This window comes from Muntiacus reevesi, chromosome 3 (assembly GCF_963930625.1).
Source record: "Muntiacus reevesi chromosome 3, mMunRee1.1, whole genome shotgun sequence".
In the NCBI taxonomy this organism is placed as follows: domain Eukaryota; kingdom Metazoa; phylum Chordata; class Mammalia; order Artiodactyla; family Cervidae; genus Muntiacus; species Muntiacus reevesi.
In genome coordinates, this window is record NC_089251.1 from 200,397,701 (window position 1) to 200,402,667 (window position 4,967).

General features: G+C 43.9%; 1 non-coding gene across 1 annotated transcript; it reads right to left on the bottom strand.

The window, feature by feature from the left end:
* Positions 1-1,669: 1,669 nt before the first annotated feature.
* On the bottom strand, positions 1,670-1,742 carry TRNAL-CAA (transfer RNA leucine (anticodon CAA)). The gene has a single exon. It is a non-coding gene; the product is annotated as a tRNA-Leu (tRNA).
* Positions 1,743-4,967: the final 3,225 nt, after the last annotated feature.

Here is a 4,967-nt window from a genome sequence, read left to right on the forward strand (position 1 = left end):
ATTATACATATGTTGTATCTTTGCTTATCTTTATTATCTATCATTTTTATTTTTTAAATTTATTTTTAGCTGCACCGGTTTTTTGTAGCTGCCTATGGGCTTTCTCTAGTTACGATGAGCAGAAACTACTCTCTAGCTGTGGTGTCTGAACTTCTCATCACTGCGGCTTCTCTGGTTGCAGCACCTGGGCTGAGTGCTCTGAGGCAGGTGGGATCTCAGTTCCCTGACCGGGGATTGAACCTGTGACCCCTGCATTGACAGGCGGATTCTTAACCACTGAACCACCGTGGTGGTCTCTACCGTTTTTCTCCAATCCTTTCTATCTCTTTAAAAATATTTTTTAAATGTCTTCCTTCCATTTTGTATTTATCTTAAGGCATTACTGTGTTGCTCTTTCTTGTATTTCTTCATTTTAGACTTCATTTTAAAATGATACTTTATTTTCTCTAGTTATGTTCTGAATTCTGCCACTCCTCTTTTCAAAGCTTCCTAGTTTCCAGTCACCTCATTTATAAGATTTTCTGATGTGAATTTATACTTCTCTTAAAAAACTTTTTATCATTTTCATAATACATTTTAGCTTGTTTTTTAATGTTAGGTTATAATTTCTATCTCTCGCATACATATCTTTCTAGTATGTTTTATTGTCTCTGAGGGATATTTTTTCTCCAATTCTTATATATTATTATATGTACATGTAATTTTGCTCATTCTCTTGTTTCTTCAGAATTACATTCCTATGGGATTTGAACTGACTTTTTTCTATTGCTCAGTTTCTATATCAATGTATTTTTCTTCTTTTTAGGCTGTGTGTATCAGAATATCTTTTTTGACTTCATCCCTGTAGTTTCCTCTTTTTTTTTATTTTAGAATAACAAAAATATTTTACTAAAACATAAGACTTACATATGTTCCCAGACAAATCATACTATATGGTCACAAGCTTTTACATGAAAGGTGGAGTCTACGCTTGATAGCAAAGCCATCGAGTTATTGGTGAGGGCTGTGAAGTTTGTTTGATGCTCCCATTTTGGTTCAAACAATCAAGCCTATCCATCTGTGGCAACTAAATAAATAGAGGGCATATGCTAAAGAATGGTTAGCTGTTTAACCAGTGCAATTGGATCACTATTAAAGGGAAGGAGTCGATAAAATTAAAATAAAACTACATCTCACAAGCTCAAAAAGTAATAGAGAAAAACACCCATTACCCCGGCAGCAAACCCTGGCCTTTCCCTTCATTGGCAGCGATTTATACTTAAGCAGCGATGGATAGATGGATTAAAGCAGAGAGGCGCACGGCCTTGAAAAGCTTCACAACAATCCCGGGGTCTTTCTAGCCTCTGCTCAAGCTTTGCAGCAGTGAATCAGGAGAACACAGATATGCTACCGTGCATTTAAGCCCCAAGGGATGAACGGCATCTGGGCTTTTAATCTGCAACGTTTCTAAGACCGTGCCCATTAAAGTGAAATGAAATTCACTCAGTCGTGTGTGACTGTTTGCGACCCCATGGACTATACAGTCCATGGAATTCTCTAGGCCGGAATACTGGAATGGGTAGACTTTCCCTTCTCCAGGGGATCTTCCCAACCCGGGGATCGAACCTAGGTCTCCTGCATTTCAGGTTAATTCTTTACCCACTGAGCTATCAGGGAAGCCCAAACAAACTGCCCTCTCTGAGGCTTGAACTCAGGACCTTCAGATTTTGAGACAGATGTGCTGCCTACTGTGCTAAGAAGGCAGACATGTCCATTAAAATCAAACGAAAAAGAAAGACCTCTTGGCAGAACAGGAGAAGTGATGCAGAGTTGATGATCCAGTTAATTTAAATATTATTCATGTTGGCATACAGCCGAGTCCAAGCCAAGTCCATGCTCTAGCTGCTTCTATGGCTTGAGCTTTGTCAAGTCTGTCACTGCTGAGACACATCATTTACTAATGAACCATCTGGACTGGAAGCACTTAACGAAGCCAGGATGGATGACAGAACAGTACTGATCAGCAGGCCCGGGGACTGACTACTCAGAATATCTAAACATACTCTTCCCAACTTGTCTACATTAGAATGCTAAATTTTGGTCATGAGACATACTTTGGGGGCTGCCATTGACTATTCTTCTGGAAGGAATAGTTCACATTTAAATGTCCCTCCTTCAAAGGGGAACCGTGGGGCCAGCAATGGCCACATTAAAATAACAGGCATTGATTGCTCTCATCTGGTTCCGCTTTGATGCCAGGAACTGGTCCAGCCAGCAAGCCATGGGTTTCCTCGACAACCCCTAGGGCATCCTAGCCGTCTTGTCAGATCCCAAGCTGGGTCTCTGGTCTCCTCGCCCTGCATGTGTGTGCGCATGCTCGGCCATTTCTGTTGTGTCCGACTCTTTGTGACCCCGTGGGCTGTAGCCCGTCAGGCTCCTCTGTCCATGAGATTCTCCAGGCAAGAACACTGGAGTGGATTGCCATGACCTCCTCCAGGGGATCTTCCTGACTTAGGGATCGAATCTGGGTCTCCCGTACTGCAGGTGAATTCCTTACCGCTGAACCTCTGGGGAAGCCCCTCCTCTCCCTGCAGGTCCCTCTAATGTTGTTTTCACAAAGTGATAAAAGCATGGCCCCACACTCTTGGAGATCTGAGTGCTCTGTTCCCCTCCTCTACTTTTATCTGGACATTTTTTTTCCTTTCCTTTTACTGTCCTTATTCAGCTCAATTTGGATTCTACTGCTGTCTGTTTCTTCTTAGTCTGGATCTTTGTTTTGGAAAAGAGCTTTGATTTGTTTTATTTCATGAGTTTAAGGCCTATGCTGCTCCAGTGCTATCAGCGGTCCCACATGGACCAGTGCACTCGCCCCTATGTTGGATGCTTCAAAGCCTTCCTAGTCCTCAGACTGGCCTACAGGGCTTTCCAGTTAGTCAGCCTAGTGACTGTGGGCCATTGGAAGTCCAGCTGCCTCCTTACACTTCTTCTACACAGAAGTAGACCTCATCAAGTTCTTGTAGCTACCATTGGGTTGTTCCCAAGCCCTCATATCAGGAGATCATTGGGGAGACCTTATCATGTATTTTTTGTTATGGCTATTGCCTGTGGGTCTTTGTTGCTCTGTGGGACAACTTGGGAAGACTTTAAAGTGTCATCACCATCTTCTAAGAATTCCAATGTGTGTTGACTATTTTTTTGATTTGCATAATTCAGCTCTAAATATTTTCCGTTGCTCCGAAGTAACCCAGACAGATACAATAGTATTGCTACACCGGAGCTGCAAACAAATAAAGCGGTCACAGACGGAGATTTCAGTCCCCATCATAGAGAGCAGAGCACTTCGACCATAAGAAGTCATGACCTGCCGTCTCTGCTCTGGTCAGGCCTTGGGTGCAGCAGCGCATCCTGACTGTGTGTCAAGGCTTTAACAGACACCCATCTGGGACGTGTGTTCAGGAAGGAGAGGCAGTTCCAAAGCATGCAACACAAGTAACGGCTAGGGGAGCGACCATAGCAGGTATAGTTTTCTAACTGCTGCTCTGTGCAGACACAGTCGACAAACATTAGTCATGTGATCCTCACGGCAACTCTGGAAGTGCTGTTCTTCTCATTTACACTTGATAGATGAGGCTTCAAAGCGTGAAGGAAACTGCCCAACGTTACACAGTGAGCAGCAAAGCTGGGATTCAAGCACAAGTCTATTTGCCTCCAAACCTGTACTTTTAGATATTTCAGTAAGGAAAATGCTGGGGAAGACTGAAGGCAGGAGGGCAGGCGGCAACAGAGGGTGAGACGGTTGGATGGCATCATCAACTCAATGGACAAGAGTTTGAGCAAGCTCCGGGAGACGGTGAAGGACAGGGAAGCCTGGTGCGCTGCAGTCCTTGGGGTCACAAAGAGTCAGACACGATTGAGTGCTGTTCTGTCAGAACGACAATAGGGAAAAAATTAAGATTTTTAAAAACAAGTTGACACCATATGATTCAACAGTGTTCCAGAAGGAAGGACAAGACTAATGTGAATTGAAGATGTACATGCCTGGCACCATGTAAAAGCTGTTTAATTAATCCTCATACCCATAAGAAGTATGTTTCAGTACCCTGAAGGATCAGTCAGGACCTGTTAGGAGATAGAAACCATAATCCTTATTTATATCAGAAATTCATTTAAAAGTGCTAAACCAGCTTTAAAGTTGCTAATTAGGTAACTGAAAAAGTAAGAAGGAAACTAAGGTATTGACGAGATAAAAACTGCTGGAAGCTTCCAGTACCCTAGGGCGGGGGAATTGATGGACGAGATTAGATTATTAAAACTTAAAAATTTCAATTAGATAATTTAGTTGGAAGAGAGGCCCTGTGGGGCTGACGCTTGCGTCCCTGAAGTGTAGGAGATGCTGCCAGTCTGCAGCTGGAGTCTCTGAGACACAGCACCAAGAGGCTAGTTCTACGAGGGCTGGAGACCTGCAAAGTGGATCCCACTGTTGCTATGGGAAGGATCTCTGGCCGCTGGGGTGGAACAGTTCTGCTGGAACATAAAGCAGACATGGAGAGATGAGTCCAATCCTCCCCGTCAGCCCTGCACCCTCCCTCAGTGTCCTCATGGGCTGATGCCAGCGATGCAGAAATGTGGTTTCAGGGTCCCAGCCACAACATCACAAGCAGAGGAGAGAAGGACGGCATTTTGGCGATGAGGACATGGAGGCTCAGACACGTGCCTCAGGTCTCAGCGCTGGTGAACCCGGAGCACTCCACTCTCAGACTTCTACAAAAAATTAATTTTTACTGGCATATAGTTGCTTTATGGGCTTCCCTGGTGGTTCAGTGGTAAAGAATCTGCCTACCAAGCAGGAGGTGTGGGTTTGTATCATTTTTAAAGATTTACGTATCATTTTGTATGTAGACATTTCAGTTCAGTTCAGTTCATTTCAGTTGCTTAGTCGTGTCTGACTCTCTGCAACCCCATGTCACAGGCAGCACACCACACCTCCC